The sequence below is a fragment of the Tubulanus polymorphus genome, chromosome 5, assembly GCF_964204645.1.
Source record: "Tubulanus polymorphus chromosome 5, tnTubPoly1.2, whole genome shotgun sequence".
Lineage (NCBI taxonomy): Eukaryota > Metazoa > Nemertea > Palaeonemertea > Tubulaniformes > Tubulanidae > Tubulanus > Tubulanus polymorphus.
This window is the reverse complement of record NC_134029.1, coordinates 6,031,860-6,046,816: the sequence shown is the minus strand read 5'-3', so window position 1 is coordinate 6,046,816 and position 14,957 is coordinate 6,031,860. Positions and strand designations below refer to the sequence as shown.

At 41.1% G+C, this 14,957-nt stretch overlaps 1 protein-coding gene and 1 long non-coding RNA gene across 3 annotated transcripts in view; one reads left to right on the top strand and one right to left on the bottom strand.

The window, feature by feature from the left end:
• The window catches only part of LOC141904900 (neuronal acetylcholine receptor subunit alpha-7-like), a 64,103-nt gene that overhangs the window by 21,465 nt on the left and 27,681 nt on the right, over positions 1 to 14,957 (bottom strand). The window lies entirely within an intron of this gene.
• The window catches only part of LOC141904901 (uncharacterized), a 29,414-nt gene continuing 16,266 nt past the window's right edge, over positions 1,810 to 14,957 (top strand). Inside the window, exon 1 of the long non-coding RNA XR_012619219.1 lies at positions 1,810 to 1,874. This is a non-coding gene — a long non-coding RNA (uncharacterized LOC141904901). The remainder of the gene's footprint in view (positions 1,875 to 14,957) is intronic.

Sequence of the window (14,957 nt, the reverse complement as noted above, 5' to 3'; positions counted from 1 at the left end):
GATAGTTTTCAATTCATCGTTTAAGGTCAAAAGAAAGACCCAATTTCTGCGCAGACGATTTTTATGTACACGCGTATCGCGAATTTTCCAATGGTCGATTTTTGTTCATTCCGTTCGCAAACGCGGCTGTCGAAAGACGACCATCGGCACAACACATCAATATTCTGCGACTACCGCAAAACGAAACCCGGCGAATCACAATAACAAAATCCTCAACTACGGCGATGTGAAATCGAGTGAAGGGACTCTCGTTTCAGCACGAGTGAATTTACTAAACACAGCCCGCTAAAGGAAAATTCCAGTTGATTTACTCGCGGTAAAAGTGACTCGTCACCGGGGTGATTATAAGTTTCAATCGTGCATACGTTCACAATTCCCACCGGTACACTTACAAGAAAGATTTATTGCTCCGTACGAGAAGGAGCCCGCGTCCATTTTGTGGTTCCCGCGCGGCGAGTATCGGATTGAGATGAAATAACTGCAATGACGAACAGTAACCGGAACTGTGCGTCAGATTTAATGCGTATACCACTGTCATTTCGTAGCGGACGCAGAACAAACATTTCAGACGCTTTTTATTTTCATTATAGCATTTCATGAGTTTCGATCCTCCTGCATTACCGTAAACGAAGCCATTTCGCAGTCGCTCACGCGCTAATTGGTTCACAATCTTGGAATGTTTACGACGGTCAGCGTTTAGCGATCGGGAAAATCGTAGCCAAATAAGACTTTTTCTATTGTAAACAAATTGAAGAATATACGACATCGCCATGACTACCCCTATATGTTTCATCGTTCTGCTTTACCTACCGAAGCGAAGTAATCGCTTACATTTATATTATGTTGTCCTTCAGCTACTTCCAAGAAAGACACACCGACAAAGAGTAATCTGGAGTACTACTTGATTGTTACTGCGTATACAGAGTTTAAGTGACTGGGCGATCAGAAATAGGCAAAAGTTTTTCGGTTACCTCCTTCCTTCTAAATAAGCTATCTTGAATAACGCGGTTGAAAACGTGTCGATGAGCCGTACGTTAATTTCGCCACATTGGTTTCGTCTATTTAGCCAGCGCAACGGACACGAGGTATCGACATCAGAAAACCCTGAGACGCGTTAAGTCATTAACAACTATCGATATCAACGATTCTTGATGTCTCATCGATTTTCTTATATTCGACGAAATTAAACAGGCTGAGTGGATAAGATACGCGAGACATCTTCAAAAACTACTGCCAAATTAGGTATCGTTAAATCACGGAGACGGAACTCGTAATCTCAGAATGACAGTTAGTAAGGATTTTCACCCTTCATTTCATTTCTATTCTGAGATACGATTAGAACAGCGAACGACTGGGTTATTTTGAAAATTAGCAAATTCACAACGATATGAAGAAGATATGAAATATGAAGAACAAAAAATTGTATATAGGACCTAACCATCGTATATAGGACCTAACCATCGTAAAGCCAAATGCAGACGACACAGGGAAATACGGAAACAGGAGACAGAAACATTTTCCCTGTATCGTGTGCGTTTACGAGAAACGTAGTTCCGGGAAACAATGTTTCCGAAATTGAACTTGTTTGATTCCGTGTTTCTGTATTTCCGTGTTTCCCCTGTTGTCCTACTTCGTGTGCGTTGGGCTCCCTATTCGGTAGCTTGTTTCGTTAGAACGACTAAATACCGTATTTTATGATATGAATTTTTATAAATTTTTAAGAGACACCGATGTAGGTAACGTGGTATCGATGATTTGATATACACTGACACTTTGATTTGATATACATTGATTTACACTGACTTGTAATAGGAATTGGTCTAAACAGGTTTTCTGTACAAACACAGTGGATATAATAGATGATGATATAGATGGTGAGTAACTGTTGGTTGTTATTTTATTGTTGCGGCCGCGCAAAGAAATTAGCCCGGCTGTCGGGTGTTCATAAATCACAAATCGTGAATGCGACATCAATCGTCGATACCGAACCGTCGATTCGTTCGTTCTGAACTCGCGGCGCCGCCACTGCCGCCGAGACGAATGATAGATCGGAATCGAAGCTGATAAATTAGAAAAACGATCTGCGTACGCCGGGGCGAACCGCGCAAATATCGAAAGTCAATCGTATCAGCCACAAATGTGTCAAAATTGCCTAAATGATAAAACTAACGGCGGAAGGAATAAGCACTTTATTAAATTTGCGACTTGGCGCGTTCTCTGTCGAACTGTTGATGCCGCAACACAAAGGATATTCAATAACAAAAATGAAGCGATTTTCATTCGATCTATTAAATAGCGATTTTCCACCTCAGTTGTCTACAACGATTCGCCTTTTTTCTTTTTCAAAAAAATATGATAGATCACCCGCAGAGGCTTTGAATTATTTTCTAATAACACACACTTCCAACAAAATGCATGACGCAAATTTCTACGATTTTTCTAATGTTCGTAAACATTCCAATCATTCGAAATATTGAACTACTGATTATTATCTTCATTCGGCACTCGATTGAGTAGAAATGCAAGTATAGGAACAAGGATCCATTTCAAAAGATTAAATTTGATTCTTGGTAAAATCACTGAAAAAGATATTAAAGCCCTCGAGACTGGCGCTGAATAAATGGGCCTTTTCACGACCCACACTCGAATTAGGTTGTTTTTCCTTTTTTGTCTCAAATCATTTTGTAAACTTCATCGAGCTATGTTGACGTACACACTTGGAATGAACGTGCCGGAATCGAATCGGAAAATCCGAAATTCACCGTAATAACGATCGATGAAACCGAAACCGTTCAAGCCGAAACGTACATTTCGTGTTTTGACAAGTTAACGTTCGAAACGCTTCGTAAATCAGAACTCCACGGGGAGAGGTTAAACATCCTCTCCTTACGGCCGCGACGTCATTTTGTTCGTCGATCGATTGAACGTGACTCACAAACTGTGTCATTTCCGAGATTATTCTATTTTTTCGTTTTATCAAATGTTCGTTTTGTAAAATATCAACACTTTTGATAAGGGGGGCGTATTATTCAACATTTTCGTACATATGAAATTTATCAATCTTTAGTGCAAGTATATTCTACTCTCATCCATGTTTCATCGACAATAATATAGCCAGACCTACATGGACATTTCATAAGCGACACATTATTGATATGGGGGGAAAATCCTATTTCATCGACGCATCCGTTATCACGTCCAAATTCGAGAATCGTCCGACGGGAATATGAAGCACAGCTGTGCCGGACGATGTCTGAATATTGAGCATCTTTTGATTTCGCGTGTTTGCTCTACGGGCATAGGTGTTATGTATGTACGATAGCGATTCGATCATTTCTTATGCAAGCAGCAGGAGCGGATCTAGGGTCTGATTCAGGGCGAGGTACATCCCCAAAAGAGGGCATTACATAATAAAAAGGGCATCGAAAAAGAAAGCTCGTGAGAAATATTACTCATCTTGGAAATACAGCGAACAAGCTCATGAATATTTCTAAGTATATCAGCTTTGATATTTTCTATTAACCATACACGCGTAAAATGTAAGGGCAATTTGATATCTTTAGGAGGGGGTGTGCATCCCTGCACCCACCGCTTGGAACCACCCCTGCCATATTCCTAGATTGATTTAGTGCATTTGGCAAATTTCCTAAAATGCTCATCAACGTCAAAATCATTTATGTATAATTCATCATCACATTTACAGGATTCGATTCAGAGTTTCGAATTTTAAGTTTGTTATCACAGTTACATATTAGTAGAAATGTGGCTTCTCGCCATTGGTCAGTTCTAGTTACAAGTATATAGAGAAAGTGTCGTTTGGAGTGCCGGAAGTAACGAACGAACAGTGATAATTCATCCAGACAAAATAACTCGTCGTCGATTTCGCACGTACCGAGTGACATGACTTCGACTGGCCATAAATATACGCGGCACGGCTACATAATTATGGGCCAAGATCGCGTTTAAGTAGCGACTAGGGTGTTGATCGCCGGTTAGGTTTCAGGCTAGAATCAGTGTAGCGACATTTGACGACCACGTTCAACTGGACCCGAATGATTTGTGTTGATTATACTCGCTTCCGAGGTCATCGATAAAACGTGTCGGGTATTTCGAGGCGTTAACAGTTCAGCATCTCTTTCGTCGCGTACATGATATTGGGATCTAGGTATTTGAAGAGTCTAAGGTCAACCAGCTACCGAGGAATTGCTTTCTCCATTAAAAAATGGGTTTACCAATCCCCGCCATCCTCCAAATTTTTCTTATGCACTAAGAAATCGATTGCTTTTTGGTATGCTGGTATGGGGAAAAATTGGCTAAAAACAAAACAGATTCATTATAGGCTGTAAGAACTGTTATACGGGGATACCTTATTCAATATTTCATCGTATTTCATCGTTACGGATACTGTTAATTATCAATATCAACCTCCACTTACAAAATGCCACCGTACGCGGTATGTTTTCATAAATAGCGTAACAGGCACACGCAATTATTGTCCACTGACTGAAATATTGCCAATATTTGCTTCGGCTAATGTTGATGGCTGTGGAAATATGTTCGCAAGACAACAAGCGGCATGGTGCTGAATATACATCGCCGTTTTCATGATTCTCGGACTCGCGGCGCCGGATTTCAGGATAACGTAACATAGGTGAATAATGAAATAGGAGACCATGGTGAGTATCGTTTCGATCACGTATATATGAGAAGAAAACCGAGATATACAATTCGAAAGACGATGAATAACACGGAGCTTCTCTGCAGCTGTAGAGATGGTTTATTAATGAGAACTGCCGCGAGCACGACACAAAATGCGGGATGTTTTTAATAACAAGCCAGCGTCGTGTTTGATAGAAGCTTCGGCGTGAATAAAGCCTGGAATTCGCTTGACATTGAATGCACGTCGATCCGATGTCCGATTGTCCTTGTCGTGCTGAATTAATGTCCATCTCTTGGCTATCGTATAGCTGCATCGGAACGCGAAGGAGATAGCCAAGGAAAGTCATTAAGGATATCGCCCATCTCGCTCGAACCCGAACACCTGCGACACGATTCACGATGATGCAACAGGTGCGACGGTATCTCTGCTGTATGTTATTAATTAAACCTTCATTAGAGACACAGTGCAAATGATAGAATCATTTGCACTAAGAACACTCTCAACACTGAGAGTTGATCAAAGCATATTTCATACGACGCTATTTCGGGATTAACATGATGGAGCCTTAACACGGACGCAACTAGGTTACACGTCCTTGAGCCTAGATAGCATTTTCAATTCACTACCGATCACCTGATTGGTCGATTGCGAGCCAGCTCACATTCGACATCAGTTCCGATTGGTTGATTGGAGAGATGCCGTGTCTGAGACCAATCAGGCGTGGATTTTCGTAATATAGAAAACAAAATCTCAATCTATAAACCCTAGCTTCTATTCCATCGACATAACGCATACTGCTTTGATACCTTATCAACTATTAATTATACTGTGTCACCGCATATTGCCATTGGCGAGTAATTATGAGTTCCTTTAGAAAATAATGATTTTAAAAACAGCTGGAACCCGAGTGAATAAACAACATAATCGCCTACAAAAGTGAATCTATATTCTGAGATGGAAGACGAAACTTTTTTCGTTATAAACATCGATCAGCGTTCATTAAAACGGAAAAAGACATTTCGTCGATGGTATCCGAAACAACTGTTAAACATTGAGTAGATCGCGAAAAAGATGGCATCCATTTCGAAATGAGAATGAATCTGGCGTATGGAAGTACTTGAAAGCTTGATGAGGAATACCGTTACACAATAGCGTCTCAACGACGGTTGTTTGAAAAATGAACTAAGTTGCAAATGAACTTTTCGTCGTTGTTGACACAAGTGTATTTCCTGCGCGTTCGTGCGACAATAAGACATTGAATCATCGGTTCATCTTAGTTCATATAGCGCCTCATAATACGCCCTTGTTGATTGGTCGAATCAATTTACCGGACAGAGAAACAAACAGCCACGTATCCTACTACAAAAGAGGTGACCTCCAGTTCAAGTTAATTTAAGAAAAGAAAAAGATATGTACAAAGTATTAATTAAAATACAGTCTATTTGGACAAAGTTTTATTCAATTCAAACGTATACGATGTATTAGGGAACATAAATTTGGAGTACGTTGATCATTTTCTAATTTCTCTGACGACTAAGCAAGGCCGCTGAAGCGAGCACGCAGATAGAAAAAAAACAAGGTTGATAAATATGTGTACGAATATTTACTGTGTCCCCGAATAGACATTTTCCCTGAACCTGATGCGTTTCGTTATTGAGGGAAAAAAGCAGAAATTTATGCGATTGGAACTTTGACATTTGTTTCGAGGAGACGAGATACAGTCGTGTCATATTCGGTAAAAGTTGTTGAATGTTTTTTGCTATCAGTTTTTTCTCGTTTCTCGCCAATGTTCAATGAAGGCTGGCGGGAGATGCCTGCCAGAATGCGTGGGGTTCCACCCGCGTTGGATCGGCTAAGCTGGCGACACAGAGCAGTTCTTTTTTCAATGTTTGCAATTCTTGGAATGTTTGAATGCGTACGCATACACCGCTGGAATAAGACGGCGATTAAAAACTAAGATTCTTTCCGCAGTTTGCAACTCGCTATCGATCGATTGTGTCGTCTCTTATCGCAGAATGAATTTCTCCACAGCCAGTTTCACAAAATCAAACAAGTCAAGGAAGACAAATGGAAAACTGGAGTTTAGCAAGAGAACGACGAGCATCGTCGATCTAATTACATTTATCAAACGGCACGAATCAATGAACACCGCCGAGTTACGAGATACGAGTCGAGCTGCGGAACGGTCCAATAAAAACTGGTGGGCTTGATGCGCGACTCCCGTGTGGTGTTAGCCAGCTAAACTAGCATCAGCTTTCTCTATATCTCATACACCGTGTCTCAGTTTTCCTTCTCGTAGTGATGCCTCCAACATTAGTAGACAAGAGAACCTATCTCCCTCAAGGGCGGATCCAGACGGTGTGTGCCTCTATCCCTATTTATGCCGAGCGAAGAATATTTTCAAGACGCTATAATATGCAATAAACTAGTTAACTGCGCAATTTATAGTGGGTTATTGCTTTTATTTGCGCCCTCCCCCTTTCAAAATGCTGTATCCACCCCTGTCCCTGCCATTCACGTGGATTCGTTCGGTTACGATTATATTTGTAAAGAGTACCATCATTTTGGTAAACATATTTCGTAAAGATATATATAATTTAGGTCCGATTATCTCAGATCGAAATGATAGAAACTTTTAGAATTGCGATGGGCGAATTAGCGGCAAATGAGACGAATGATGGATGCTTCTGCAACCGGAAGTGGTTTTTAATGAGGTAACATATACATGAAAAATAGGTGGAGCTGTTGTTAACATTGCGAATACGATCACTAGACATTATGTGCTCCATAAGTATCTCCTCAATTACCTTCGATTCGACCATAAAATACCACGGGGTGAAATATTTTCAATCACAGCCGGACAAGGCCGTCAACGAGAAAAAGTCAAATGGCATAACTCATCACGTCGGTTGCATTTGAATTATCCGTTATTCGGCTTCCCTTCGCCAGTCGCGCGCCTATTGTTAATAATATCAAATGCCGGTTGACAAGTCGAGTATGTGGTGGTGCTTTTTTCAATCGGCGATATTACCGTCATGGGAACTGGAATAATAAGTCGTATCGACAGACGGATATCCGGATTGTTAGGAAATCGAATTCATAAAGCTTTCCTGTTACATACATCTATACGCGAACGCCATAAGTCTGAGTTGTCGACGCCGAATATCTCAAAATCACATATGGCTTCGTTTTTACTACATCAGCAGAGTGTAGATACGTTTTCCAGTTTTTCAGAGAGAAAAAAACCTATATATCTACACATTGTCGTCAGAATATTGACATGATGCCCCTCTTGGGATGCCGCCATCAGGTTCGAATCCCTGCGAGGGCGTATGACATTGATAGATCTGCTCGTTTTGCTCGACAGGAACGTGCGAGAAGAAAACACGACGAAGGACACGGTAATGGCGGCTGAGCCGTACACTCAATAGTAACAATTACGAGAAATTATAGATTTATTTCACATTAAAATGCTTTCGTGGCGAAATATGCACGAATAACACAGATGTTGGAAACGCAGTTTTGTCAGGACTGTTGTAGCCGCATCGTACGCACTCGCACGGTATTCATTTCAAATAGTTGCCTAAGGCTTCGCGAGGAAAACACGCGAGAATTGCACAAAACAGATAGAATATAAGCGGCCCATTACGTTCACGTCACACAAAGATTCGATTTACATTTTAATTGTGAAATCGACGCGCGGTTTCCATGCCTGACAGTAATTCCCATTGACTGACACCTTACGACTTAATGGCTATATTGTAATGACATCAATTACGACTTTACGATGACGTTATTCAGTTGATAAAGTTTATGGCAGAAATTTTCCGTTCGACTTAACAAAAATATCAAGAGCAGTCAACGAATTCATGGCACTAAGGCGAAGGAATACAAATCAAGGATAAGAAGCCAATTTCATCCATAGGGCATACAGATTTTACATATAGAATAGGCATTATGCTCAATGAAATGAAATGTTAAAGGGAAGGCTGACGCAAAAAAAGAGAAGCAAATAGAAATCTGTAGTTATCGCAGTCGGAGGCTGGGTTTATATCGTCGCAAGAATGGGGAAAATGATCAATTAGAACCAAACATATATTGATCTCTGTCGTCATGATTGATGAATGGCGTGGTCGGGTGTCGCTGAATTAATTTATCTCGGTGATTGCGGCCGGGAGTGATCGCCAGTGACCACGGCCCCACTTCGGGTCATTGTGCACAGCAATCTCCCTGCTACACCAGGGGGTTTCAGCGGTCGCAGCGAGCCCTATATTTAATTCACCTAGTAATCAAATGAGAAATTGGGTCGTATATCATCTAAGTATAACTCGGAAAATTCTACATAAGATCATTTCGCAAACTTTTGGTGGATAAGTTTTCCGAAGATGGGGGATATCCGTATCGACCGACACAAAAGGGCCCTCAAGGAGAATTCTCATAACAACATCCAATATTTTCGTGTGTTGGTGACTTTGCGTGGAGTGAATATTTCCATCAGGTCTTGAGTGGCATTCTATTAGTGGTAGAACTGATGATAAAAGCCACTTAACTCAGATTTTCAAATCAATTACTGACTTGCACGGTAAACGCGATAGGAAGCGAGGACCGCAGACGGTTTCCGAGACTAGTGAGGACGATATAATCTTCAAATTTTACAAACAATTACGCATCATCATCAGCAGCTATCGTATGAGGCGGCGGATGTCTATAATAGTATTCGCGCGCTTTAACCAGTGAAAGTAACCTATCACATGGGAAATGACATTTCATGAATTCCGAACTTGTTGACTTCCATATCGACTTATTCATGTACACTATCATGTTGCCCAAGATGTTTTTCAGCAAGGATAACGATGGCCTCCATTCTCCGAACACGTTCGCTAGGTACATTTGCGAACAGCGATAGTCGTCACGCCCACAAAAGAATGAAGAACGCAGAGTCATCTTTGAATCATCGTTTCGGCAAATCAGTCATTGTCAAACTGATAGTAATTATTGACTCTACTGAGACGAATTCAGTGATATACGTGACGTAGACAGCGGATGGAGAAACCACAAGGGGCGGCTATAACTTGTATATTCTGACCGATACTATAAAGCAGTGCTGTCTCCAGTGTGTGTATTCAAGAGATCCCGCGAGAAATGTAACTATCGGCGTTACAACGAGTACGAGCACGATCATTGCGGACACGACGCACCCGCAATTCCACGAAAATGTGCAAATGAGTGGATAACCGATTTCAAACCATAGGACCCATACAGTCATATCCTAGTGCAAATATACAGTATATAGGTAGATCCTTTGACCAGCATTCGGGTCAGTTTTTAATTCAGCTTTTGGCCGAATAAACTAAAGGTTTTGTCTCCGAATCACAGCTGGATCATATTTATCGTTTATTTTCTAGATTCCGAGTGAGTACAGGTTGTAAAATCGTTAGTAGCTTCTCTTAAGGCTGCATCAATCTCTAAGACCTATCTTTAATTTTCATCGAAGATCAGTGCTTATTGTGCACCAATTTGGCCGCGCAGTTAGCTAATTATTTTTCATGACATTTCCAGTCCTGGCACAATGACTATATTCGGCTTACGGCGCAGCTCAAATCTCCTACATCATCACCAGGAACTGTGACGCATATTAGAATGTGTAGGATAAATGAGTGTTTACAATCCCAGAAAACAGACAATTATCCGCAATGAGTGGGTAATATTGACTTAACGAATGTAATACATTTTCTTTTAAATGTCTATACGAATGCACTCCTCGAGAAGCACTGACGAGCCTTTTCGTTGAGTAGTTAGTGATTTATCTATCAGCCAAGTCGTCTGTGCTCGTCTATACACGGTCGGAAAATACAATTTGTAATTCAAGGAGTAATATATTACATCGTTCGAACCGACTCAAGTGTAGAATGTAATGCGAATTTCGGCTGCAGTAATTGCATGTAATGTCCTAGTACATAAAAATCAAAGCATGCTTTGGGAATAAATAAAGAGCTGCCAATATACGGCAGTTACCCGCAACGTGACGGCGGCCACGCTGTTAATAGTTACCATCAGTCAATATTGAACGACTGCGCCGGCGCTGTATTTTACAAATACGCTTTGTGTTTGATTTGGGATCCATTGTTGCTCACATGGAAATGTTCTTATGTACACGTTTCGCGTTCTCTTTTGATCGTGCATCGCAATTCCAGAGTTTTATTCGTTAACGTATATTTACGGTTGAAAACTCGGGGTGCCTGCTGCACGACAACAAGATATACTGGGCGACTGGGTAAAATGGACGATTGGACAACTGGATGACTGGACAACTCGTCGACTAGCCGACTGGATGATTGGACGACTCGTCGACTAGCCGACTGGATGACTGGACGACTCATCGACTAGCCGACTGGATGACTGGACGACTCATCGACTAGCCGACTGGATGACTGGACGACTCATGACTAGCCAACTGGATGACTGGACGACTCGTCGGCTGGCCGACTAGAGGACTGGACACTCATCGACTAGTTGGCTAGTTGACTAGTCGACTGGGTGACTGAACGACTGGTCAACTGGTTGAGTGGATACCATCAGCACCATCTCCACTGCATCCACCAAAATACGTAAGGAGTCGTTAGGAAAAAACTTCTCTATGAAAGAAATGAATATAAATGTTCTAAATCCAGCATCCAGTCACTCAAAAATGTCAGATATTAACAATTGTTAACATTAAACCTTTGACGGCACATTATTGCGTTGAAATGTCACACGGTCAAACGCCTAATTCAAACCGCATGAATCAGAAAATGCGCACGCGCGAGAGACTGAGCTCCGCGCCGGGTAAATGGATGACACGGTGAAATCTAGCCAGAATTAGATTGTGTATAAAGCAAATAATCCGGAAGCTTAGGGGAAATTGTTAAATCACCAGTTTCTCGTATTGATCCAGGCATTCTTTCCATGCACAGATCGCGTTAACAGGATCGAAGAGGCCTATTCGATGTCGTTTTACCGCTGAGCACCCGAGTAGTTGAAGTATTATTGACAACGTCAGGTTATAGCATTCAATCCGACACCTCCAATTACTAGATTGTTACCCATATACCCGATGAATAGAGCGATCGGAAGAGTGTCGGGTGGTAACGTAATCTTCACCTTGCGACGCACGCAGATGCGTGGAGTCGTGACGCGAATATGAATTTCGCAGACGATTATACAGAACACGTGAAGTGCGCGAAAAATAATCGCAGTATATGATCATACAAACGATCGATTTTTGCCATTAAGATTATCTTCTCCATATTTCGGTTCGGTGAAAGATTCTGAAAATGGTTAAAAAAGTAACATCCCCGAATGAATATCGTCGTGACAGAAAAGTAATACGAAGAAGTATTGAGACCGGAATGATTTGTTGATTCTATGTAAAGCCAGCGTCACTTAATGCAAAACGCATCGCTGCTTAAATTGTTTATATATACTTCATTTTCGGGAATCTTGCTCCTTATCACGACGTACCATTAGTCAAAAGCAATTATTGCATCTGAGACGAATTCCCGATAATTGATATATTTTTATACACACGCGCACACAAATAGATAGACCCACTAGTTGGAGACCGTCGCGACGCTGAGACCAAACTGAGTGACGAACCACATCTACGGATCAAATGTTTGTGATCCGCTGTTTTTCAAACGGATTAGTCGACCACAGACCGTGAAGAGTTGTGAGCGAGGGATGAACTCGTTCTGTTTACCATGAGAATCGTCTGTCGATATAATTTAGTTCTGTCCCGTCGGGCAGCAATCACCGAGAGGGCAACGCACAATTGGTACTGCTATAACCTATCGAAGCCGCGGCGTCATCGCATGCTGTAATGCCTGATATATGCCACATCACAAAATACATTGAACTTTAACCTCGTGTGAAATTGAATTTAACAAGCAATAGTCCGTTTAGCTATACACAAATTAATGAGTTCAATTTCGATTGAACCATTCCTATTTACAGAACATCCAAGAGGTTTGATGAATAGTCTCCCCGATCGTATAATCCAGTGAGAATGTTGCCTAATCAAATGATACTGAGCCATGCGAGTATAATGGAAGTGTATAAACAGGATGGCAGCTATTTGAAAAACATCGGCGTGTTTTCTGTTTAATAACCGATAATTAATGTTAAACATCGATTTCTCGCCTGTTGTCTAAACCTATATCACAGTTTTGTAGGAGAAGCGTCACTTTCGAATATCATCAGCGCGTAGATATCAGGAATTATGCATCTCGCGCGGTAGTAAATCGAGTATTACGACATCATTATGAACAAGATTAGACATTCTTCAGACCTTGAAATGAATCCCGAATGAGAATCAATTAGCCCGAATTATTCCGGCCATCGAAACGTCCGAACCTATTTAGTCGATGCAAATTACTAAAGACGATTAATGAAGTTGCAATTAGGAACAATCTGCCGTTCAGCGGACGTCGTTACAACATACACAGGCGATCTTAAAGTACGTGAGTCTTTGGTATTTGCTGCGACCACAGAGTCTGGGCAAAATTGGGGCGAGTAGTGGGCGTAATGTAATTTCAGTTCAACAAGCAGAACTAACTAGCTGGCTATTCCTAGTGGACACCATTTCATCCCATAACCTTGATATATACGCATATATTTACCATCAACTCAAAACTATAAGTTCTAGACTCGTGTATACGCAGAACATGCCAGATGGGCTTGTGAAATGTAAATGAATAGTCCTCGTAACATTCCCCGCAGTGAGAACGGTTTTCGGCTCGTCAATTATTTCTAATATGTGCGTCGCGTCGCAGTACGATCCCTTCCATATAATTCAGAAGTACGTGTATGAATTGATTTCGATGCTGAATGTCTCCTGAAAACCTCTTCAGCTACGCTTAAAGGATATTCGGTCGGCGGCAAATGAGAGTAAAAACGTTCTGCGTCGTTGTTTATTATTCCGTTCATATGGAAATCGTCTGCAATCGGAAAATATTTCGTTACGGGCTTCGCACAAGACAAAATATCTTAACGCCAAGATGCTTTCGGTAGATACATCTCCGTCGCTGATTGGGCCGCCTGCTCGTGTACTATCACATTCGATAGAATTCATGAAATTTTACTGAATATGATACCGTCATGAGTAATTCAGTGTGATTTTCCGCTAGTATTGTACACCGTAAAATACCACCGAGAGCATCGTAAGTTCATTCTACGGAAAGCTTGAATACAAGTATTCAAGTATTTATTAGGTATAAAATTAATTTCCATGAGTATATTCTCGTGGTTTATTGATTCTACTGAACAGGGAAGGGAGAGCGTTTATTGAAATACACTTCCATACAGGTACACGTATCGTGTACCAGTCAACTCAAGGAAATTTATCCATTTTTTATTTTCCCCTGATTCACAACATTGTAAGATACGGATATTATGCGTATACAGCTGACGAATGATCCATTAAAGTTGGTGAGGTAATTAAGCAACATGATCATGTCTGAAAATACCATCTCGAAAATACCATCATTTGTAGATATGAAATCTACGGGAAGGTGGAAAATCAGGGCCATATCTATCTTATGATATTTGGGGGCAGAGAAACCCGAAAAAGGGCAGCGCTATAGGATAAAACAATGATATTTGCAAAAAGTGCACTTTCCTAAAATATCGGCAATCACACCCCGCCCCCGCTAAATACGGCCCTACTCTTGTATCATTGAATATCATCAATCGCTCCTCCCCCAGATGTCGCAAACGCCGATCTCGACGACGAAAAAGGAATCGAAAATCACAATCCCAAAGCAAAGCTATATCAAAATAACACGAAAAATCAGCAGACCGTTTAGTGGCAATGCATCGTAAAAGCTTTATCGCGAAGTATTTTGAAGAAAGTTTTAAATCCTCTTTGTTAGCAAATAACAGAGGATTATACGTCGCTCCATTAGCCAGTGGAGAAAAAGTGAAATAAGCATCCGGTAAGGGAATAGGCTTACCGTCATCGTAAAAGACTTGTAAGAGAGTGTATTTCATCGGGTATCCAATTTCTCTTGTCTCTAGCTACGCGGATGACTTTTTCTCTTCCAACCGGTTATTATGCTTATAACTGTACTTTTTAATGGAAACGGTACTGTGATTGTGAAACGTTTTTCTTTGTTTCTTGTCTCTCTCGACAATCGATGCACGCTCTCTGAGAGTTGTTTTTTTTCGCGCACTTGAGACATTACATCGACGAATCCAGGCGCTAATGAACCGACGTCTGTCGCAGTTTTCGCTATGATTGAACGTACTTTCCGACTACTGT